We start from the raw sequence: 25931 nt of genomic DNA, 5'->3' as shown, positions 1-25931 counted from the left end.
TCATTTGATTCAAATGGAGTTTTTTGTGTATATTTGTATACACATTTTAATAAAGGTGTGTGTCTACTCTTCCCATTTCTCTCCTTTTCCCAGCACAAAAGCCATTGCTGTCTTTAAGTAGGGTTGTAGCAAAACAGCACCAAAACAATTTAGCATCATTCTCTCTTCTCCCATTAGAATATCCTTTATAATATCTGGCAGCCACAGCAGCAGCAGGCAACTTCCACTATCCTGTTTTTTTTTCATGTTTATCAATTTGTTGATAAGCAAACAATCAAAATAGAAACCATGGCTTACTTTTAGTTTTGCATTTGCACTATATGCTTTTTGACATTGCCTTTTTTTATTAATAAATCATTTAAGTTTTCTTCTGATTCATAATCACATTACTCTTTCTTTCTTCTTGCATGAAATTTTCCTGTGAAGGTTTAAAGGCTTGTTTTTGCTAGAAAGCCTTCCTGTCTTTTTGATTCTAAAGACTGTTTTTTTTAAGTCTTTAGACTACACAGGGAAAAAATTACTAAGAGATTGGAGAGATAGTTCTTGGAAGAGGATGTAAAAAAGCATATATTATGTTTTGTGGAGGATGATACACCTAGTGATGTAGTTGTAGGAGGTTAATCACTGTTTTTTTCACATAGAGACGAAACTGTTTGCTAATGCCTGTTGACAATATGTGTTGATGATGCTAGGCTTCTAGCCTGAGCCCTAGCAAATGATGATAGATTCCAGACTCTAATCAAACATCTTTCAGAAACATTAACATTTGCTAAATAAACATATTTTTCTCTTCTCTATTGCGTGTAATGGATGTTTTTAACGTTGTTTGCCAGTCTTTTTATAAAGCATAACAGATGGCCACTGCTTTTGATGAAATAGTTATATTACTTAACCCTTTTCTTGGGAAAGAAAAGGCTTGAGCTTGCTACTGCCATTCATATTTTCTGTAAATGACCCTGATGACAAAGACAAGAAAAGTTTTTGGTTGAAAAATTTATTGCCAGTTTTAAATGGAAGAATGGCTACTTCTCTCAGTTTGATTTTCACATCGGTCACTCTCCTTCTCTTCATAAAATGTGACAGGGAAAGTGTAATCCAAAAGTCCATGAGGAAGCACAGAGCTGTTAAGAGCCAGCTCTCACAGTGATGTGGTAGATTTATGCTGCACTCAGAGACAGATCTTGGGAGTGGTCAGGGGCACCCTCTTCTTGATCTAACTGATGATACAATTGCTTGAAGAATTTTATGTCAATACCTGCTGTGTGTCTTATTTGTGAGTTCTTGGTGACCCACTAAGGCAGCTGGCTGAGTGTTACTGAGGCACTAAACTGGCAGGTACACTTATGTATGCAGAGCTGGGTGTGGTGTAAAGTGGTCTCTAAAATAGGTTTTCAGGCTCCCAGGTCCCATGAAATACTGGCTGGCAAGGTTAGTCTGCTCTCCAAAGTCAATATTTGTCCTGTGGAGAATCTGAACACCACCAGGACAGATGCACTGGGAGTGCTCAGGAGCATTCTGGCAAGATGGAATCCTTTTGCAGCATGCTGCTGTGTGTGCATGTGAATGGCAGACTGAGAACAGGCTCCTCAGATTCAGAACACACTTGATTCCTAAACATTTCAAGAAAGTATTTGGCCTTTGACATTGATGACATACCAGAGATTGCTAATAATAGCATGCCTGAACTTTTGTTAGAAAAATAAGCATGTCCCTCAGCAATTCCCACACTCCTAAGTTAAATCACCACAACATCATGTTAATGTCAGGGCTGATAAGATACAGAGAAATATTAAAAAGTCAGTTGAGTAAAATTTGTTCTCATTTGAGAGGTCTTTTTTACGAGACTGAAAATAAGAACAATGTGATATCAGCTAATCATTTGTCAGCACCTGTGCTCTTGGACACACACAGGAGTGGCAGGATGCTCTTGTCCCACTTGCTTACCCAAAGCTGCTAAAGTTCTGCTGAATTCTTGTGGCAAATGCAATTTCATTCCCTACCCCTAAAATAAAGGAAGTGTGAGTAGGAGGAAGAATTAACTGACTTAAGACAGAGGAATTCCTAAGAGGAAATACTGTGAATGGATGAACTTGAAGAAGAAGCTTCATTTGAAGGTTAAGCTGTATTGGTTTTATACTGGGGGGTGGAAGGGGTTGGTAAGATCAATAAATCCATCTCCAAGAGGAGGTCAAACTTGGATATATACTTTTAGGATTGCATGCTTTCCAAACAGAGTGATAAAACCTCAACCTGTTCACATCTACAAATAATATGAAGCTGATTACTCACAAAGGTAGAAATAGGAGGATATATGCCAAAGTTTCCTAATATTTATTATTTCTGTATCTAGGAAGAAATGAGCAACAGAAATCTGTGAGTGCAGGTGGGGATAAAAGTTTGTTTCATTATGGGGAAACCTAGTTTTAGCACAGATCTTGGAGGATGCAATAATTAGTGGAGCAATATTGTTTCCACAGAGTCATTTTATATGATAGCTGACCTGGTACAAGTTTCTCACCTGTCTGGACATGACATTCAAAACTGATACATTTGTCTGATACAAAAATTTAGTGTTCGTGTTGGTTTTTTTTTGTTTTTTTTTTTAAAGGAAAAAAAAAAAAGTACTTGTTAAATTAGGAAAGACAGAAGGAATATGAAAATGAGCAAGACAGATTGATATCCAAATGAATGGTTTGAGTTATCCCAATGTTTACTTCCTGGTGGTTTTATCCTCCCTTTTGATGATTGTCAGGATATTCTGTTGCTATAGGCTAGTGTGGAACACACTCTGCATTAATGGTCAGAGTTCAGTGATTTAATTTTATTTTCACAAGCAGAAAGCTGGTCCTTAACAAAAACTCTTGTGTCCCAAGGGGGTAGGCATATGCTGGGAAGAAAATATATCACAAATTTCAAGTATGCAAACTTGTGGCCTTTTAAGACTTCAAGTACAGAGGAATTACAACACAGATCCTTCATGGATAAGATAATGCTGGGGCATAAAATGCAACTCCTGAAATGCAGCAATAGTGTGTTTCCTCCACAGCCATTAAAGCTAGGAGAAAAGCAGTTGCTGGCTTGAACCTAAGCTGTCTTCTCTTTGTGTGGAGAAATCAGCTTTAAGCAGCAGAAAAGTTTAGAAAAGGAGTTGATGTCATCTTAGGAAGAAGTGGATCTTACAGTGTTATAGATGAAAGAGCTACCTGCTGTGTATGATTTTTAAAAATGTATTTTATTGTTGCTAAGTTTGGTTCTGAAGCTTAGCTGAGAAAAATTGTTCAGATTTTCCCTGCAAATAGAAAGGCTGTGCACAAGAAGGTGGCGCCTCATCTGCCTCGCAGAGAGGTCCCTGCTGCTTTCGGGGCGACGCGTGCGGCGCCAGGAGCGGCGGCCGCCGGGGCCCCGCTGCTCACCTTGCGTCCGTGCACGAGTTTCCAACTTACACAATTTTATGATTTACATTAAAGTCTTGTCGTTTTTCCTCTTCCCATCTCTCAGTCTCATAATTTATCACCCCATCTACTTCTGCGGGCTTGTTCCTGCACTTACCCTGTAAGTGCTACAGCTACCCAAATACTGACACCAGTGACAGAATCATTATGATAGATGATGTCTGTCTTGGTAAACAGAGGGTCAGCTGCAGGTTTGGGAACAGATTTCCTTAAAATTGCTAAGCCTTTTGGATGATGACTTCACCATCTTCTTCAAAGTTCCCAAGTCAGTTTTGGTGTGTGCTGAAGAACAAGGAGGCAGCAAAAACCTTTGTTGCACTTCAGAAAGAAGCCCAAATACAGAGTGAGTATGAGTGAGTTTATTTTGTAGGTAACAAAAGTGGTGATTGTAGAACAAGCATGACAATTTTACTTCAGCTAACTACAGTATAAAAACACCTCTTGCTGAATGCTTGTTATTGTATTTGCAGACTGGCTTCATATGTACCACATGTGCGTGTTGTTGTTGCATTGTGATTTCAAATTTTATGAAGTGATAAGCCACATATTAATAGTTTTAACAGAAGGTTCTCTAGTTGTTAACATGGTAACACCTTGCAAGTACAACATGCTATGTCCATTTCTCATTCGAGAAATATGCAGCTTTCTGCACTTCAAAATACATAAGGAAAGTGTCTATTTAGTACTTAGATCTGCCCAATATATTATCTTCCATGAATTCCTACCCTGTTGCTCAGACCTGCTATAAAAATTTTCTGCCTCAGACTGCAAAATATTAATTCATTTCCCAGGAATCTCTTTGGATACAAGCTATGAAAGCAGATCTGGAGTTGCATGCACATTTGCTCTTGCTCAATCTTACTTCAAACTGAACTGGTTACAAACACTATTATTGTGACAGGTGTTCAAATATATCCAACTAAGTTATTAGCCAAGCTTGGAGGATTCTTTTTGTTTTCCCTGACCACAGTCAGGTTATCAGTTGCATATGGATGTAATCCTATTCATATTTACCTCAGTAAAAATTGGGCCATTTTTAAAATAAATGAGTTTCATAATAGCAGGGTTCCATCCTATGACTGTATCAGATGTCAATGGAAGTTTTCAAAATACAGTAGCAGGTACATAATGGTCACAGTGACACAAAGAAAGTAAAAACATTAGTGTTTTGATGATAATAAAAATTAGGAAACCTTATGTTTATTTATAATAAACCAAGTCAAATGAAAATAAGTCAATGGGTTAAAACTTCTCTTTAATTGCATCATGAAGAGTACAAACAAGTTCAAAAATTTGAAATTTGGTGCCTTTACAGTAACTCCATTCAACCTGCCCTTTTAAGTAGGCAGTACATGAAAGCATTTGCCCATGAGTAATATATTAGTAAATGGTCGTGATTTGATGTGACACATTTTTATCCCCAATTTGTATACCTGATAATAGGCTTCCTAAATATCACCTTCAGATTCACTGGCAAAAAAGGAATCTATATGAAAGAAACACTGGATGAAATGTTGGTGATGGGACAATCCTGAGTCCAAATGTGAGACAAAAGAGTTCAGACCATTAAAAGCTATATGGACTATTGCCATGCTAATGTTTAGTTCTTTGTTTAGTGCAGACTTTTAAACATGTTTCCATGACTCATTAAATCCTCTAAAATAAAAGTTCTCACAATTCTAGTACAGTGGAGCAGTTATTTTAGGACTTAATTATAAACAGGCTAGATAATGAGCTACCTAACTTGTCCCCTTTTCTTAAGAAGGAAAATGGTTAGTGACCTTTGCTTTCTCTAAACAGTATCAAAATCCACTATATTTGATAGATAAGGAGTGGAAAGTCCATGAAAAAATGGAAGGGGTGCATAAGCAAATGCTGTTGGGCAACTAATATTTTAAATAATAAGTAAGAATATGTATTTGGTGAACCTATTAAGTATTCATCTTCAGGGAATATCGTAACCATAGCAACCCCTTAACACCTGTTTGAGACGCTGTAACATCTCCACAAAATGTGCATCAAATGCCCTGCTAATATTTGTAAAATGCTTGTAATATTTGCTCTTGGAAGCAGCCACATTGATAGACAAGTGCATAAAAGTGCTTGAGACTCAAGATCACCTGTCTGCTGCCTGATTTCTCCTTGCCCTTCTACTTTATTTTTATCTATCAGTTTGATTTATCAAAAGCAAAAGATTAATGGGTTCAAGAAGTCACTGGAGGGAGCAAGGTGGTGGACACACATCACTGCTCACCTACAGAATGCCCATAATAACCACCCTCAGTTAAGTATGATGAAGGTTTTAGTGGTTTGTGGTGGCCAAACAAAGCCTACATAAAGGGAAAAGTTTCCCAAAATGATTGAACATGAGAACTCGTGGCAAGACACCCAAAATAAGAACAGATCCCCCCACTTGTTATCAATCTAAAAAGACTGTGTTCTGTGTCATTTACTTTATTTACAGGATTTCAAATATCATAAAGCTGTAACAATAATGATTCTTCTGACTGTAGAGACAAGTTCTCTTGTTTTAGATGTTGCATTTCAGATGATCTTCCTTCTTTTTCAGCTTTGAAACTGCAAGTGGCCTGAGCTTTACACTTCTAAGGTCTCATAATAGGATATGGCAGGTGAAATTTTCTGTGGAGTTATTTCTGTGTCCCACAGCCTTTAGGGCTCAGGATACTGGGATGGCCTGGAGAGCTTCCCTGCTTAAGTTTCATCACCTTTTCCCAAAGGACTCTTTGCTTTGTCCTTTTTTGTGCTGTACTATATTTTTCCACACAATTAAGTACTTAGAGAAGCAGGTAGTCCCAGTGAATTATGAGTTCCTGTGATAAAAGAAATATGGAAATTGTGTTTAAATCATGAGAGTCTTTCATTTTTGAATCCTTAGTATGATTATTTTTTTCTCTCTCACTACAGTGTGAAGAGCAGTACACCATGTCTATGTGCTTCCACACTGAACAGACATGCAGAAGGAGGAAAGCAAAATCAGTTGTTGCCAAGTGATTTGGTAACCGAGCAACATGACTGTACAACTCAGCTTAATTCCTCTGTACGTGCTGAGGGGCCTTCCTGTCCCATTTTGCTCTGCAGCATCATATAATATCAAGTTATTAGTTGTTAATTTCAGGTGGTTGATAGGAAACTGAGAGCACCAAAACTTGGATTACCAAAGATGGCAGGGTATTCAGGACATCACTGTGCATTCCCATTGACATAAAGAACCTTCTTTGTGCCCAAGAAATGTGGAAAAAGCTTTATGAAATGGGTTTTAGGACCTTTGCATATCATTGCAGTTTCATAGTGAATTACAGCAAAATTACAGCTAAGGGAGATGTCTGAACAAGAAGGAGAGACAGTATGAGTATATGTGACAGTGTGGCCCTAGGGATCAAAATCTGCATGAAATAGTTAAGAAGGCATGCATTAACCTTCATCATTTGGCTGATGTGCACTAGAAACTACTTCTGTGCTTTGTTTTTACCCTGCTGTTGGTGTAAAATAATGATGTTGGAGAATGTGTTGCAGGCAGGGATTATAATGGTTGTGTCTTCTGTAAATAAGCATGTGTTTTTATGAAGTAAGACACTCTGGACAATATCTGCCAATTTCAGCATTTAAGTTATAAATGAAAACTAATAATAACCTGTGAAAATAAGAGATGCAAAAATTAATGTCTAATAGTAAACATTTTGTTTCTTTGCTGGGCTTCACTTTTCACAAGTCTTACCTGAATCAGATTTTCTGGGTTACTTCAGACTTTTTGGGTATCTTTATGAAAATGTTTATCACCAGCTATGAAAACATAGTTTTTGTCACCCTTGAGCAAGAAATGACACAAATCCAGAAACTGGCTGTTCTCACAATAGCAGCTTTAATATGGAAGTTCTTTTATAACTAGGTCCAACACATTCTACTTGATTGGCTAATTATCAAAAAACATTTTTCTTACAAACAGTCCTTGAGAAGAACAGAAAAACAGAGTAGGAAAACACCACCTGCAGGTTGTTTATACTAACAAGTTGTCATTGTTTCTCTACAACTCCCTAAAAAGTCTCACAAGTCCATTGTGAGAAAATGAATTCTGTTTTCTCACTCTCAGACCAGGCTGTCACATCCACAAGTTTTCATGGACCAGTCTGGTTTTTTTTATTTTAGTTTTTTTTTACTAGGGCATCTTATAAAATGAGAATCAAAGGTTCAGATTATAAAAGTGGTTTGCTTGGGACCTGAAGAAACACATTGTTTTTGCAGTCATTGTCTTTTATTGTCAGTGCTGTTTAACAAAAAGGGAGGACTGAATAGGTGACACCTCTGGAAATGTGAGCTAAAGGAAGTAAAAATTCTTTTGGAGACTGGTAAACCTACACTATCCTGTAAGTAAAAGGAACGAGGTACAGGGACTCATAAAAGTACCATCTGAAAATGATTTAAAAGTTAAAAAAGGGCTACTCTACACAGATAGAAGCGTGAGACCCAGCCAGACCAGTCCTCCCAGGGCAGTCCCAGTGAGCCTATTTATACACACACCGTTTTGAAACCCTTCTTCACTGGTTTTAAGCAATGCTCCTGGTGAGAAAAAACATTAATGTGATAAGAAAAGACTTTCTGAAGCTGTCTCCAACTTAACTTCTGTGACTAATGCTTTGTGATATCTGCCCACATCCTTGAATTGCTTAATATAAACTCTCTCATAAGAGGTTCTTTTGATTTTCTTCTAAATTCTTTGCCTGTTTTTCTCATTTGAAATTAGAGGAATGTGATGGTTTCGGTGTTAACTTTCCCACATAAATATATTACATGGTCTGTACCAAGGGTTTCTCTGAAGCACTGGGAAGGTGGAGTAATCTGATATTTCGTAGGTAATCTGACCTTGATGGTAACCCCAGTGAACTTCAGAAGGTTGTGAGCAGAATCATGAGTCACACATGTTAGCAAATTCTCAGTTGTATAAAGCGGTTTTCCTGGCCAGAGTTTAAGGATTTGGGTTAGGGTTTTTGCTGTCACTCCCCAGGCCACCCCCTACAACTTCATCTCACCACCAACACTGCAGTCCACTGGTATCCTGAGTAGGAAAGTATTTTGTTCAGTATTTTGTTCAGCTCTTTTCCATTGAGAAAGTCCAAGCATATAAATTGGATTTTTTCTTGAAGAATTTGAACATGTTTCTGTACACATTCATGGATATCTACATGCACACACATACACAGACACACACACTTTCTAGAAATAAATTCAGTAGTCAGATTGTTGTGTTGTCTGGTTAATACACACTTTTGAATTCTAAATACTTAGATTTAGTCCAGAAACTTGTTGTTACATCTACAAAAATTAGTCTTATTGTGTCTTTCAATACTGCTTATGGCAGAGACTGTGCTGCCCTGATTGAGTAATATTCAAATATGTTTTAGCATTTATAGACTTATTCTCTCCTTTATTACCCTCAGTAGCATAAAGACAGCCTGAATACTCATTCTGAGAGTTCCAGTGAAGGAGATAGAACACCCTGCACCCCAGGCACAAGTAATTTTCAGGCTGCAGTTCATATTTCCAGTGTTTAAGATGTGATTCTGAATCACATCACAAGTTTTCCGTGTGACCCCCTTTCTGCATAGCTGACAGGTAACTTTAGTACCCCCCATTCCAACAGGCTGCCTCTTTCACAGCAGCCCTTTTTCCATGGGGCAGGGGGTTGGCATGGGTAGCCGGGAAAACAGAAAAAAAGAGAAAAGTGAGAATTTCCTAAAAAATATTCTCAGGAATTTCAACTGCAAAAAGTAATCTTCTGATTACATTAAGTTTCATGAGATAGTGCAGACTGCTGGCAAACCTTAATGATTAGAAAAATGAAATAACAATATTTTAGTCTGACTTGAGCTTTTAGACAACTTTAGCTCCATTGATCTTTACTGAAACACTAATTTGAAGTCAGTAAAATATTGGTTGGTTGTTCAGTGGCAGTTGGCTTCCTGGGATTTCTAAACAGATACCTGAGCTAATTTTTTTTACCTCTGTATGACCAAAACTATGTAGTGTCACTCCAGGGAAATAGAATAGAACATTGAAATATCAAATGTTTTCTGAGAACAAGAAATATGAGGAATTAAAATTGTGCAGACCTATCCCAGGTTTTCATGTCTCAGCTGAGATTTTGAAAAGATGTTAAAACACCAGCATTTCTCTGTTTTAGAAAGTTTTGCAACAGGGTCAATCTCTCTATAATCCTTCCTGGACACGGCATAGTCTTGACAGTGCTTAGCATTTCTCACTTCTGACACACTCGTACATGGCATGTAATTTGTCCAACCTGTTGTATGCAGGTTGAAGAAAAACTGTTTTAGAGCAGAATGGCTTAATTGTGAGTGTTACATGCTTTTTTTGCTAAACCAGTGGTTCAGGGGTTTTTATTTCGAAAAGAAGGATTTGCATGGTTTGATGATCTCAGCTAACACGCAGATAATGGGGATTTGAGTAGATGCCTGCTTGCTTCAAGTGACAATTTATCAGTTTAGGCTTTAACTTGTTTTAGTGAAATTGTGGCCAGATGACTCTCCCTTGAACCTCTGTGATCATATGTTTGGGTATATCTCCTGGAATGACAGAAAAATATTGATTTTGACAGATACTGTTCCAAGTTTGATTGATGAAGGCACGTTTGTAATAACTTCTGCTGTTTGCCTGAATCTTTATTTGCTTTTTTTGAATCACTTCATGACTGACTCTTGCAATTGGTCACTAAATAAGCAATGGAATAAAGTTACTCTCTTTTTTTTATGCTAATAGAGGTTACAGATACTTAAGGCAATTCCTGTCTTTTTACTTTAGAATTATTTTTTTCATGAAGGCTTCTGAGGACTAGAATATTAAAAAAAAAGTAGTAATTTAACTATTATCAACTACTTCTAAGAGTAATGAAGTATAATTAACACTGAAGTAGCAACTAATTGTAAAATCCTAGGAAATCAAATGGAGAAACAGTGGTAAACTTATTATGATTTCCATTTAATTCAGCATTTATATATACTAGAGAACAGATGTTTTAGAAACTCTGAACCCTTATAGCATCCTTCTTTGTTGGTCTTTTTAGCTTACTATACTTCCATAGAATTTTAGAATAGACTATCAGAGTCTTCTGATCACTAATTTATTACACATGACTGTGCACCAGCTTGTTCAGCCTAGCAGATCAAGTATCTGCCTCATAGCAGATGTAGTAAAATGAAATCCAGCAGATATTAGTCTTTTGATTAAAAAGTCTTAATCAAAAAGTCTAGTCAGTGTAGTCCTTAAAGCAAGTGTAGATGGATCATTGTTTAACCACCTTTTTGTCTGTTTGAGTCGAGGATTACACAGGTTGCATAAGTTATGGAGAAGGAAGCTGTTCTGAAGGTATCTTCTCTTCTCTCTTGCCTGTAGCTGGTGCAGTCCCGAGTTAGATCAGAGCACTTTGAGTGATTCTGTGAAGGGTGAATGGGCTAAGGGCTGCTCCACCAAGAGAACTGAAGGATGCCCTGATGTCCTTCACCTCTGCCTGTTTTACTGATACTCTTCCAAAAGGCTGATTCTTGAAAGGCAATGAATTCCCCAACGATCCAGCTCAAGGACACCTTCTTGCACTGTGGCTTTCAGTGTATGTGTACATGTAAGGATATCTGACACTGCTGGTACTAGTTTTAAGATTCTCTCAGAAAATGTGTGTGCATTTAGATGCCATAATTCAGACATTCTGCCAGCACAGTTTGTCTCCATTGCATTCACTGCAGCAATGTTTGTAAAAGCAGCTAAGCACTGTTTTGTGAGATCCAAGCCCTGTACAGTCTTACTTTCACAAATGTTAACTTTATCATTTGAAATCATTGCATGATAATATTCACATCTTGAGAACAGTTTTGCATATTTGGGGTATTTCAGCATTTTTCCTCTTTTTTTAAAATACAGTTTTCTCATAAATTTGTCTTCATCTTACAACCTCATATTTTGTGCCAGTTCTTCTGGAGGTTATTTTTACATGCCAGTGTTGCCTTGAGTTAAGTATTCTAGTGTGATACGGGATTATTAAGAAGTATTTTGTATTCTGGACATCCTGCTCTTCCTGCGGGTGCCAATTTAAAACTGCCAGGTGAGGGACTATAAAAGCAAGTTAAAATTAATTTCAATGCCAACATTTTGTGTGTGAATACTACATTTTTCTCTCAAAGTGCAGCAGTCTAGCTGCTTGTCTTATTCTGAAAAGCATGTCTTGGTTGTCTATACTGCAAATTAAAGGCAATATATTTATGATTGACTTTGTACCTGAAGATGTTAATTTTCAAACTAGGATTGTTTCTTTATAACCTATATGCTGGGTCATATTTTCCTCAGCTGCAACTCTTTCACTCCTACCATATAATCAGATCTTGGGGTCTGCTCTGTCTTTGTTTGGTGCAGCTCAGTAAAAGAAATGGAGTGGTTCTCTGTTTTTATCGTATATTAAATTCTCTGGGCCCAGGAGGATTTCCATGGCAGCTGGAATTCAGCTAATGAGAGAAAGTAATTTTTGCCACTTCCTGTTCTGTATTCCCCCTGCAGCTGATGCTGGCTTATCTTGGTCTGGGCTGTATACATAAACTGTATTACACCAAAAAAACTCCAGCAACTGAGTGATCCCACATTAGGCTGCATTTGATCCCAGTTCAGAATAATTCCTGTGTTCAGTAATTTATTAGAAGCAATGAAAGTAGATAAGGAAGGTTTCATTAGAAAAAATCAGTAATCAAAAGTTTCAGATTCTGAAACAGTGATAAATTTTTGGAATCAAGATTTTTGTCTTTGCCATGTCACAACTTAAAACCTTCAAAACTGCACATTGTATTAATAAGCACTGAACTAAACCTCATCCCACTAAGTTTAGATGAACATTTTAAGAAATAGTTAATGTGCTGACAAAGAGCACTCAACACCTAATTTACTACGTCTATGTAAAAAATGTGTGATATTTTTACAAAATGTACAGTTTGATATTGCACAGTGATGAGGTTTTCTGCACATTTATAGGAACCCTCTTTTGACTACACAGACTGGCTCACGACACATTCTAACATTGTATCTTTGTCTTAAGTAGCAATAGGAGCCAAGATTTTTACTTAGAACCCAACAGCCTGAGTTCTCACAATTGCCTGCTACCTACTTTTACCAAGCCAAGAGCAGAACAGCATTAACCACACTGAAGATCTTCCTGACCAATGCTGCCAATAATGGAAGACCAGCTAAAGTTATCCTGCCTTGATTTTACTTTAGTGAAGGGGACAACATAATGCTTGAGACTTGAGGCTGGATGGAGGGCTTGTGGGTCTGCCCTTTGTGTCTGGGAGCTGCTTGGTGTGTGATAAGGACAGTGGCAGACATCCACAGTGAGCAGCAAGGTCAGAGCTACTTCAGTATTTGTGTGTTTGCTGGTGTCACTCATAGCTCCAAGGGGTTTGACAAGAGGGATATGTGACCATTCCTGCTGATAGCCAGTGTTCTCACAATATAAAACTGCCAGTGGTTTGATGTGCTTGTAGCCATTTTACTTTTAACATGGATTCATTCAATAACAATCCCTTAAAACTATTGTGGTCCCTACCATGACTTTGGTGTGGCTTATGCAGGTCTTTGCTCCCAGTGATGTCTGAACTTATACCTGGCATCAGCTCCTCTGGCTGTTCTTACCTCCACTGGTTCCACTGAACAGACTGTAAAAGTTTCCTCTATCAGGGATAGAATCCTCCACTTCCCCAAACACCACAGGGCTTTCTCATGCACACACATACACTGGGTTATAGATAGGAAAGCCAATTTTCAGAGGAAGGTGTAAAAACCAGCACCTGTCTTCTTGCATCCTAGACAACAATTCCTCTTCCTTACACCTATCTGTTCATCTGTGGCTTTGGATGCTGACTACCCTCCAAACCACTTCAGATATAGATCCTCTCTTTCCCCTTTGTGCCACTCAAAATACTCTAGGAAGTGAAGTGCAAGACCTAGTTTTCTGAATCCAGTACGTGTGATAATACCACTGCACCCCCTGCAGCCGGTGCAGACTTATCTTGGAATGGACTACAAAAATGGTATTGCACCAAAAAACTCCAGCAACTGAGTTGGGTTAATCACAAAGTACATTCCTGAAAGGTGGAAAGTGAATGGCATAAATAGGATAGGAGCTCTGTGACTCTGGATTTAAAAAAAAATAGTCCACACCCCACCGTGAACATAGGTTTTATTTTAATGGTTTCATTTTTTTGTTAATACTAGAAATCAGTTTTCATCCTATACAATCCACTCATTTTTGATGCCACATTCTTCTGGGTTTTCAGTAAAATGAAGTACCCATCCAGTTCTGTAAGTTGTGCATGTTGTATGTGAAAAGGTATTTGCATTTCCAGAAAAGTTACACAACTGTTTTATCTTTATAATGTTTTCTTACATAAACTTTTGCCCTGATCCCATATGAAACTCTTAAGCTGTCCTAATAATCTCCTTCTTAAAACCCTGAAATCAAATATAGGGGTTTTATGTGAATCCTTTATAATTCTTACTAATTTTGTAAGTTTTAAACTTTTTACTACATCCTCTTCACCGGGTTAGTTTACCCCTAATGTCCTAATTACTTTGGAAAAGTACATTTATGTTTCCTTTGAATGCATCCTGGAGAGGATTCTCACAGATTTAAAGCAGTAAAAGTTCTTCACATACCACATACTCATTTCAAGTGACACGTCCCCAAACTATGCTTGGGGAACAGAGGACAAGCATTCCTGTTAAGTGCTCTCAATGCACCTCACCCTCTGCATAGCAGCTGCTTCAAGCTGTTGTGCAAGTGGGCACTATTAGACCATCACTGAGGCATCACTCACTTGTCTCCACTTTGGCCAGAGACAGTGGCTGGTCTTACCCTCATGCAGCATGTTAAATTGATCCCTGGAGATGGTTGGTGCTGTACATTAAAGCATATAATGTACAGGATCCTTCTGAGGACACAGACCAGGCATGAGTAAAGCTGGAAACCACTACTGGAAAAATTCCAGTAGTGATTTCAGTCAAGATTTCTCTCCATCCATGTCATGCTTCTGATCTAGACAGTGCCAATATTATGCAAGCTCCTTTCTTTGCAGCAGTTGTGAGAAAAATCATTATTGTCTTTAAATGGAAAAACAAATAAATACCTATTTCAGATCTTTTCTTTCTTTCCCTGTGACATACCCACTGCTGGAGCTTATCCTAAGTTAAAAGGAAAACTATTTTTGGAAGCTTATAATTAAAATCCTGGAAACATATCATTGTAGCTTTTTTTCCCCTGTAACTCAATAAGATTGCTTGTACTGTGAAGGATTTTTATGGGTAGTGATTAATTTTTTCATTGGTAGATAAAGACATTGAAGAAGCAAATTCATGATATTGGGACTTTACTTCAGGCATCAGATTTGCCTGATTGTTCCCTAAGATCAAAAGACAGATTTCCATTAAGAGTGGAACAGAATGATTACCAGGCTTCTGAACTGATATTAAGTTAGAAGCCTTGTCTACTTTGGAGAAGATTGGCTGGTATCAATTTGCAGGCTTGCACTTCTCTGCCTTTTACTTTTTTTTTTTTTTTTAATCAAGAAATTTGGAACTAAATTTTCTTCAAAGTTTCTTCCAACCCAAACAATTCTATAATTTTATGAAAAGTGTAACTCGAACAACAACAGCACTTCAGATTTGAGATTTTTGATTTTGTCTTTTTTTTGTTGGTTTTAATGAAAGCCACCGAGGGGCAGCAGATAGCAGCTGATCTCGTTAAAAAAGAAAACAAAAAACAAAACAAAACAAAACCCCACAAAAACAATATTTTTTTTTCTTTGAAGTTGTATTTCGAGTCCAGTGTTATCTTGCATGAAAAACTCTCAGGATTGAGGAAAACACCCTCCCCTAAAGAAGGGAAAGCAGACAATGAACTGAGGCTAGGATGATTAAAGGTTTGCTGCTGAAACAAACAAAACTTCGCAACAAAACATTTCCATAGCCTACGGATCCATACATATATATTTTGTTCCTTCCAACAGAAAGGCACTTGCCCTTAATGTTAATGGCAAACGGAATTTTACTTCCTGCTCTTGTCATTATGTAATTTGCCTTCTAATCTGACATGAGGAAATCGGTGCTTCTGGAGACGGGATATTGCCACTTTACCGGGCAGCTGTCGAGCGTTCCTGCATCGCTCTGATGTTGCAGCAGTTTCAACCGGGCATTTACATATCCTTGCCGAAATCCTGGGAGCCTGCTAAGCTTCGAGCAGACCCAGAGCAGTTCCATGAGAATGGGAATAATCTCTTACACCGCAAATTGACTTCCCTCTTTGTAGCCCTAGACACTGTTTCCAGCTGCTTTCAGTCTTTTAAATCCCTGAAAGCTTTCCTAATCCGCATGTAGGCTGCAGCCTTTATGTGCTCTGCCGCCCTCCCCTTCCCGCTGATTGGCGAGGCCGTTCCACAGCCAACTGCTCCATCCCTGGGCTGGGTTTGAAATCAGAGCCTGGCGGACAGTTGCCTCCCCGCTGCCGACTTTTCATAGGCTGGGCAAAGAAGGTTGGGAAACTTGACATTGTCTTAGGGCTCCCCCCTAGCAAAGAATAAAAAGGGAGTGTGTCTGTGTGGGGGAATAATAGACAGGAAAGAGGAGGGAGGGAAACTTGCTTACGGTGGGAAACTTGATGGATTTGCGCGCTGCCGGCAGCAGCGCGGAGTGAGCAGCCCCCGGCCGGCTGGATGGATGATGGGAATCTCACCATGAGGCAGGTAAGGAGCCACTGCCCGCCGGCTCCGGCTGCTGCCGCTCCCAGCCGCTTTTTTACCCTCTCTTTATTTTCTTCTTATAATTGTAAGTTTCTGGGTGGGAAGGAAAAAAAAAAAAAAAAAAAAAAATTCTTCCCCCCTCCCCGATTCTCCCGGTAGGCAGAGATGCCATACGAGTCCTGGTAGTTTTGGATTCGCGGGGAGCACGGAAGCGGTTTGCGAGCTATGTAAATCAATTCCAGTTTGCCATGGCTTAAGTGCATTGTGTAGGCTGTCTCGGAGCCCTGTTTGTGACATGCGAAAGGAAAGAACTTGCTGTGTTGTAAGCCTAAATATGCCAATAATTCAGCCCAAGGATAATTTATTAAACAGCTCTGCATGAGTTCCTTGCCTGCCAGTGCTTTAATCTTCTGATTGTTTTAAAACGTAGTAGTTTCAAGCTGTCTTGCAGCTTCCAAAAGTACTTTAAAATGGATTTTCTAGGGATTTTTTTTCTAAGATTATTCAAATTAGGTATTTTTTAAAGACTTCTATTCACCTGAGGAGACAAAAGGAGCTTTTATTTTCATTCTCACTGTTATAGAGCGCAGTAACAAAATGTTCTTGGTTCTTGTTTTTCATAGTTTTACAGCAACAATGTACACTTACAAGAGCTTTTTGGGGGAAGAACTGGCTGTATCTTAAGACTGAATCAAAGATCCCAGTTTAAAAAGCCAGTCCACTTCCTAAACTTGCTCATAATATGTTATTTTTTGGGTAGGCAGTAGGTAAATATGAGGTAATTAGAAGTTATCTAGGTTTTCTGTGTGGGTGTCATTCATTCAGTTCTCAGGGGGACTTTTATAGTACATGTGCAGGAAATGCATGTGTGAGGGTTTTGCACCTGTAGTGCAAATGGAACATTTGTTTTACACTTGCTTTCTGAAACCATGGTGGGAAATCCCACCTTCCTTGCCGGTTTTCTCTAAGTTACAGGAGGTGAGGAAGGGTGGAGAAAGAGGAAATATAGGTGATAGGAAGAAGAAAGCTATTTCTTGTTCCCACTAGCAAAATCACATTTTATAACTCTTTAAAGAGAGAGAAATTCTTGTCCTTGCGAAGCTCGATGAAGGGCATTTTATATACCAAGCTGGTCAGCTGGATGCACGTAGTCATCAAAAATCATTATCACCACAAGAGGGTACTTTGGCACAGGGGGTTACCAACGAGGAGTGCAAAAGAAGCAGAAATGTTACAGGACGGCAATAATGAAGTGTAAAATGCTCTCTGGAACGTGCACTTTACTCTCCTGAAATATTTCTACCTAAAGAATAGGCTTCAGGGATAATGAAGATTCATAAGCGGTGGGTTAAAAGAGCAAGGCAAATAAGTAATGGGGGCGGAGGGAGAATGCTAAGGCACACACTTAGCCTCCAGAAGAGGAGGAGGGATGGGGGAGACATTCCATCGCAAAGAGAGGTGCAGGCACAGGCGGGCTGGCTCTTGCCGGGCCCGGCCCGTCCCGGCGGGAGCGTTTGTGCGAACACCTGCCTCCGAGCGCGGGATCTTCCCGTGCCGGGGGAACAGCTCGGGGGCATTTCTCCGGGTTCCGCTGCTTTGCTGTGCACAAATATTTTCAGTCTGGCAGGGAAATTCTGTGGGCACTGTTAGGGCCCGAGGGACAAAATCCAGGGAGCTGGATGTCAAGGTGGCGCTGAGCTACTGTGTGCATCAGCCCCTGTCAGCAGAACTGCTGTTTCAGCGGGAAGTGAAGGTTGTGATGGACAGAAGTAACTGTATAAAGCGTTTAGGAAATCCATTGCAGCAGGCAAGTCATGTGAAGCTGGAGCCCTCATTCCTGCTTCTAGTTGGAAACTGTTAAGGAAAAGTTATATACAGAAAGTGACTTTTCCATGGCCCTCCTATTCAGAGCAACAGAGAGCTCTTTTTTACCTTCTCTTCTACCTTATAATCATCTCTCCCTACCTGTCCTGTTGCTTTCTCTGCCTTTCCTTGGTAATCCTTTCCTTATCCTTACACTAGCTGGGAGGGAGTGGGTTAACTCCTTCTTCTTCAAAGGCTTTGGGAGTGAGTGCTCCCACTTTGAGAGGCTCTTGGTAGGACCTAAAGCTCAGTTCAGTGTTTCAGAGTTAACCATCAAGGATATAGGCATATGACAATGTACTGTAGGTGTTGGAACAAAACCATGTACTGTGCTGATGACTGATCTGATCCAAGGGCAAACCACAGCTACTGAAAAATAGCACATAGAAAGAAAAAAATCACTAATTTCCCCAATAGAAGTGGAGGAATTACTGTAGAAATGTAATATGCAGCCTGTTGATAAGATTCAACCTACTCTACCACTGTGAGAGTCCAATAGTCTCCAGCAGGTCACAGGGGCTGGTGTAAATACTGAGTTGAGGTTTGTAAATGAGAGAGTATAAAGAAGCAGTCACTTTTAGCTGATCACTGAAAATCTCAGCAAGAGATGTCTTCTTGCTGTCTCATATAATAACCTCACAAATAAGTCCAAACAATAAAAAAGGAGCATTTCTATCCTATCTGGGAAACTATGCTGATCACAATGTACCAGTAAAAGTTTAAATATCCACAGGAAATGTACCCTTCTGTGTGTGCGAGTGTGCTGTAAGACTAATGTTAGGAAACAAGTGCAATTTTAAAGGTATCTTACATAGTTGCAAAAAAATAAAAAAGAACTAACAGACAAGAAAAAAGCCTTTGCAAGTAACTTTTTTTTTCTTTGTAGAGTACTGAGTTCAGTTTGTTATTTATAAAGTAAGGAAATTTGCAAGTGATGGAAACTCCTAAAGAGATGCTTAGCCTTCATGAAGGTGGAGTTTTTGTGAGGCTGGACACAGTTATGAGGCTGGATTCCCTGAGATTGCTGCAGAACTGGAGAGGGCACTGTGGGCTCTGTTTTGTTTCCTAAGCCTACTTCACAGAAAATCAAATGTTTGATGAATTTTAATACTTCATTTTCATTCCCTTTCAACCACAATGTATCCCTGAAGTGTAGCTCGCAGGAGTGTCATTGACAAAAAAATGCAGCTCCTTATGTTGGCCTCTTCCTATTGAAGTACCATTGACTTTGATCGAGGCAGTCTTGAGCCTTGAGCCCTTTGTCACATAAAGAGATTCAACTAAAAAACTGTTAACTGACAGGCCACCTAAAAATGAAAAACTGTGTTTCTAAGGTACATAAAACCATTACAATTACTTTTCGTGTCTGCAGTCATATGGCCTTTAGTGTGCATATAATTCACCAAGTGAACAAAGGCTGTATACAATTTCAGTGCAAAACATATGCAAAATTCAAAATCACCCCCTTTCAGCTGTTTAAGTTCTTAGCATGTGTTTCTTATTTCCTATTTTCTTTTGCATACCTTTTAAAATTCTTAATGCGTTCTTCTGTAGAAAAGTTGTGGTTTTATCCTGAAGTTCTGTAATCCTTTGCCTTATCTTACAGAGCTCATCCTGGGATGTTTTGTTTGTTGCGCCTGTAAGAGCATCTTAAAGAATGCTGCCCTTTTTTGTATGTACCATGCAGAATAAAGAAAACAGGTGTACAGAGTCTGCAGGCTGGGAGTGTATCAGTTAATTAGTGGCTGGATTTTGCTGGGTAGGAAGCCTGGTGAGGATTTTTTGTGCGTGTGTGTATGTGTGTTGTCTGCTCCCTTTGATCACTTGTGTGGTAAATAGACATGCAGGGTAGCTATAGCAACATGTGCTGTAGGTTGGTGGGAACAGAGGGGATGGGATTCCCTGACAAAGGCTAGTTTGTTAGAGTGGTTGGTTCTGATTAGAAAAAGGTGGCACCAATCAGAGCATTTAAAAACATCAGTTTTGCAAAATGCAAATGGATGTTATCAGTTCCAAAGTAAAGCTTGTTTCTGTAGCTCTGCAAGAGTAGATCATGTGGAGGATTGGAGAGGAAGGGGGAGAGATAATAAAAAGCAGAGCATAACCCATTTACACTTTTGAATGTAAAAATATTCATGTTGGACGAGCTTTTTCTTGTGGTGCTGCACTGTCTATGCAGTTTGCAAAAGAAGCATTTGTGGGAGCCAAATTCCCATAGATGATGATACAAATAGTTGTGTTTTTAAAATATGGTTTCAGGAGGCACTGATGATAATGTGATGTTAAATAGTGCATCTGATCCATTACCTTTCCCTGATTTGTAAGAGTTTAGTGTACAATTTGCCATCCCAAGATCCTGTTCCTATTTCAGCAGCCTACCTGTAGAGGTCAGACTCGAAGCTCTCAGAATCCTCCCATGATAGAATTTCAACCTAAAGTTATAAATATACATCTCCATAGCCACTTTCCTCATTAACTTTATGTGGAATACTTTTAAAATAATGTTGGTTTTTCAGTGTCAGGTTATTAAGTAACACCACGTTCTGCATTGATGGAAGCCTGAAGTACATCAAAATTCAGCTTCGTTTCACGTCTTGAACAGAGCCCAACCTAAAGCTTTTATTAGTGCCTGAATTATTCAGATGTGTATCTTTGTCTCCATGAGCCCCACTCGGCCTCCTGCCTTTGATGAGGTCTGTCTCGGCTCCCTCCCTCCGGCCTGCCCAGCCTCTGCTGCGCTGGCTGCGGCTCCCAGGGCTGCTCCCAGGGCTTCCCCCTGGCAGGGGACAGGCAAGCCGGCAGTGCCACAGCGGGGTCAGCAGCTTCTGAGCACTGCCAAAAGTTGCCAGACCTCAGAGTCCCTCCACAGAGTAGCACGAGAGGTAAGGGGTCTGCTGGAGCCTGGGCTCAAGACAATGAAATGCTGGGAACAAGGAGCTTGCGGTGGTAAATGCTCAGGGAATCTGCTGAAGCTCAGAAAATACTTCAGCGTTTGGAGAAACTGATTTGTCTGTGGGTGAAGACTGGGCAGAGAGAAAGGAGCAGACCGGTATTCACACACAGCTGTATTAATTGCCTCTTGGATGTGTGCTGGAGTTTGTTTGAACTAAATTTCAGACTTCATAGGGTATTTCATTCTTTAGCCTCTTTTTGTTCAAAGTCTTTATTACAGTCATGCAGCTTAGAGCTTGCAATGCTTTAGCAAGCTGTAAGGAATTACTGCATATCCCTGAGATCCCTGGCTCACAGTGTAGAATCCAGCCTGTCTGAAAGTTGGGAAAAGCGCTATAGGGTAGGAAGCTGATTTTGATCTCTTTTCTAAACAGTAAAAATAGTTATTAATTCTTTAAAATTCTTTCCCATTTGCTGTCATGTCATGGTTTTTTTATCAGTAGTATTTATATCTTCCCAGGGGATGTGGGAGGAGAAAAAAGCTGTCAAAGAGGCAATGTTTGTTTGGCCCAAAAAGTTTTATCAACTTTGTTGATTAAGTGTTGAGATAACTGGGTGCAAGAACAATTTTAAGATAGTAAAATAAATAAAAGAAATTACAGGCTTTTATCCCTGTAAAATGAATAAAAGGACAGTAAATTAGGATTTTTTTTAATTGTAGTGTGATAGTCTTTAAGGAAAATATTTATGGAGGAACATTTTACGCCCCCAGAAAGGAGCTGGTGACATGCTATGACAGTTGCTCCACATTTTGTGTCAGGAAAGCAAACATATTTCTCATGCCTTTGGTGGCAGCAACATCTTCCCATCACTCTTCACCCAGGCTGTCCTGTGCTGCCTGTGCACCTGTGGGGCTCCAGTGTCTGAGCAGGTGCCCAGGACTAATGGCACTGACTCATCTCTTTGGGTCTGCAGGTATTTAATTACTGAACAACTGCAGCAGGAGCTTGGAGAGATCCCCCTCCCCACACATACCAGAGTGGTAGGGCAGACTGATCTGTGATTTGTGGTTCTGGCAAGCTGATGCACTTTGCAGACTCTGGTGAAGCCACAGCTTGCTTAGAGACCCTCCCTCCCCCTCCACACCGTCTCTGGGATCTCCCTTTTTTTTATTTTTAACTTTATTTGAGGCACTAGCTGAGACTGATGTTTTCTTTCAAAAAATACTGAGAGATTATTTTATGACAAAATTATTCTCAAAAAAAATCTATTTTTTCAGTAGTTATTCTATATGGAAACATGATCCCTTTCAGTTTTTCTTTTGTTTTGGTTTGGGGTTTTGGGTATTTGTTTAGGGTAGGATTTTTTTAGTTTGGTTGTTATTGTTTTATGTTGGTTTTTTTTTCCTTTTTCATTTGTCTTGTTTTGTGTATTAGTTTGGGGATTTTTCTTCCTGAGAGGTAATTTGAGATATGGGGGGAAAAAAAAGAAGCACCTTTTCATACATTTATATTTAGAACTGGAGTTGTCAAATCTAGCCACTCTATCATAAAAACAGCCAGCATCCCAGTTTCAAGGAACTCTTCATCACCAAGCAAGCTTCAAAAGTTTTGGAATAGCTTCTGGTTTTGTCATTGGATTGTACCTAATATTATGCCCTTATTGCAACACATGTATGTATTTTACATGGAAGATGTACACGCTATTGACAACTTCTCCTTTGTGGACCACCAAGCTCTGCTTCTGCTTTTTTCCTCCTTTGGAACCAGCTCCAGCTCCCTGGGCAGTGAGGTCTCAAGCCCTCAGCCCGGTCTCTGGTTCCACCTCACCTCTGGATGCAGGGATACAGGCAGATCTCTGTCTTACTACTTGTGTTTCTGCTCTTGTTGGAATTGCAAGGGGCTGTAAACAGAAGCCTACACACCTCTGCAAATAATCTCACTGAAAATGCACATGTTGTAAATGTGATGTGCAGAGGAACAGCAAGAATAGGGGAAAGGAAGGCTGCCCTGAGTGAGGAAAAGGACTAGTTTTTTCTGGGCAGTGCATGTGGATAAAGGTCTTGGGCAGGGGCACATTGTCAAGCACAGACCAGGTTTGTCTATGTGATATTCGAGAGATGTGTGTTCTTTGCTTTTGCCTTGTATCAAATGCCATTGATATTAGCAAGCATTTCCTCATTGAGAGGTGTCAGCTACATGGAGCTTGTTTTGGACAACTTAGGTTAAGTCCAGGTCAAAATTTGCACAATCCCACCAGCACCTATTGAAACAGGTAGATTATTAATGACTTCATTTCTAACTGGGAAACCTCAGAATTATAGTTTAGACAGAGATTTCAGGCTGGGATTTAAGCAGTTCAAAAGTGCACTGTATTGTTTTGGTCTAATTAACACAACATGGTGATAAGAAATTAAAACAGAGTGACAACACTATACATTGATAACAGGGGACATTAATGCCTCGAGACACAGTCTACATTGTAAAAATCTGAAAAAAAAGGGCTTATTATGTTAGATAGGTCAATGTGATTTGACCTAGTTTTGCTTTGCTGCTTGGAAATTATGTCAGTAGTTATTATGTCATCTCCTTGGATGAGCAATTTAACATCCTTTTTGCATTGCAGTGTTGTCCTAATATTTTATATATTTACTTGCTCTCTAAAAGAATCCTTCAGGCTAATTCTAGAGATCTGGGAAAAACTGATACAAAACAAAAACCTCCTGAAACCAGCTTCCCTTTCATATATATCCTCTGTGTAATAAAAAGGAGTCAATTTAGTCACAGCAAAATTATAGCTACAAATTCTGAAAAGCATCTTGTCCCCTTTGTATTTAAAATTCACTAAAGTTCATGAATATAAAATGACTGTGCTAACATATATATAACCATGCACACCTTTTCCAGAGAGGTTTTTAATTGCTAAGACCCTGCATTTTTAACTTTACCCAGATGCTTATGTTAAATAGAGTGGCTTAAAGGAACCACACCATATTCTTCCCTGAAAAGTAAGGTCTCATTCAAAGTCCTCAATATTTCTCTTGGGAAAAATGAGGTGGTTTTTTTTAGTCTCCATCAAAATCACAAGCCGTTTCCTTCATATTTATGGTCATGTTGGTTTTTCCTTCTGCTGCCATCTGGACTTGTAAGACATTTGCCAGGGCTCAAGTTGGGGTACATCAGAGAACAACCAGAAGATTAGATGTTACAGCTCTTTGCTGTAATGGAAAAATTTTGCTGTTACAGTATTTTAGTAAATGTTAGCAAAGGAAAGCTCAGTCTGTTCCTTAGCTTTACCTATTTTCTCACAGCTATGCCTCTTACTGTGTTTAGTAAATGTAAGGTAGGGCAAGGTTGCCCCTTTTGCTTCTTAACATTTTTTGGTCCAAAACGGGTAGCTCTGAAGAGTGATTTTGCTTCTGCTGAAGTCAGTGTTATTGGAGAGGTCAGGCAGATCCCCCATTCAATACAGTATTTTATTGTAGTTATTCAAATACATATTTTGTGACAAATGCTGAACAGATCAGGTGGTAGTGTGAGAACAAAAAACAGGTTTTATTTCCCATTTTTTTTACAATTTTTTAAATTCCTATTTTCTTGAATAATAAGAAAATTATTCTTGAGTTTCTGCATGAGCTTTTTCCTTTCAGCATCAAAATGAGCTAAGTAAAACCCATACAAGTTCTTTACCATTTCTGCACAAATACATCTATCTAATCTTCAAAAGGTCCTGCTTACTCAGAATTGTCAACTCAAGTAAAATTAAAAATTGTAATATCTATCTGAATTCTTTGAGCATACTTCAGATGTAAATGCTCTTACATCCCTTTTTAACCTGATTAATTTGGAACAAAAGCCCAATATGAATGTGTGTTCAGAGGTGCCTCTTCTTTGCTATAACATTTGCTCTTGATCTCTAATTAAGCCTTATTACTGAAGGTTATACAATCCTCCTGCAATTTAACTCTCCTTGAATGTCTTCACTGCAAAAGAAATTATCAGGGTAGGAGTCTGCTATTGCTTCCTATGTGCCTCCTTCTTTTAAATGGAACTAAAGTGTAAACTGCTTATGAAGGATTAGCAATGACTGGAAATAAATATCACGTATCTCCAGAGTAGTAAAAACTTCATGCATGAGGAAGATGATGATTGTGGGCTGACAAGATGATTCACATAGCTAGAAAAACTGTGCAGGGATTCATAGAAAGTTCTCACTGTACTCTGGAGATTATCTGGCCCAACCTTCTCTTCAGCACATGTTCCTACAGCAATTTCCTCAAAAAATATTGAGAATTTCCAGCGCAAGAGAGTCCACTGCATTCCTGGCAGCCTCTTCCAATCTTCTTTTTTCTTTTCTTCCCCTTCAATCCAAACAGAATTTCTGAATTTCTTGCAGCACTTCATGCCCATAGCATCTTGTTCTGTCAGCAGGCATCCTTGTCTAGAGAGTAGCTCCATTTCCTCTATAACTAACTCTATAGATATTCAAGTAGTGTGATTAGATCTCCCTTGAACCTTCTGTTCTCCAGTCAGAGTAAAGCTGTTTCCTTTAACCTATCTTCATGTGTCAAGGGCTACAATACCCCAATAATCTCAGTGGTCTTTGCTGGACCCTTCTCAAGTTCTCCAGCTGAGGGACCACAAGTGATCACAGTATTCCAGGTGTGACCTTGTAAGTAGAGTGAAATAGCCACATTTCTTGGGTTATTGACTGCTCTTTCTGGGGCAGCCCAGGAGGCTGCTGGCCACCTTCTCTGTTGGGACACACTGCTGGCTCCACTGCCTGCCACTGCCCCCGAGTCCCTTTCAGCAGAACTCCTGCTCCAGCCCATCTGTCTGGGCTTGTGCTGCTTCTTGGGATTACTTCTTTCCCAGTACAGAACATTACATTTATCTTTGTTTAAGCTTTCATTATGGCTTAGTTGATA

General features: G+C 39.3%; 1 protein-coding gene across 2 annotated transcripts in view; it reads left to right on the top strand.

Moving 5' to 3' along the window:
• Positions 1 to 25931, top strand: part of MID1 (midline 1) — a 171567-nt gene that overhangs the window by 15420 nt on the left and 130216 nt on the right. Inside the window, exon 1 of one of the 2 annotated variants that reach the window (XM_077781589.1) lies at positions 16053 to 16252. The exons of the other annotated variant lie outside the window; for it this stretch is intronic. The gene's annotated coding sequence lies outside the window, so the exon portion shown is untranslated. Of the gene's footprint in view, positions 1 to 16052; positions 16253 to 25931 lie in introns of those variants that run through there. 2 annotated transcript variants of the gene reach the window in all.

This window comes from Lonchura striata, chromosome 2 (genome assembly GCF_046129695.1).
Source record: "Lonchura striata isolate bLonStr1 chromosome 2, bLonStr1.mat, whole genome shotgun sequence".
Taxonomy (NCBI): Eukaryota; Metazoa; Chordata; class Aves; order Passeriformes; family Estrildidae; genus Lonchura; species Lonchura striata.
This window is presented reverse-complemented; position numbering and strand designations above follow the sequence as displayed.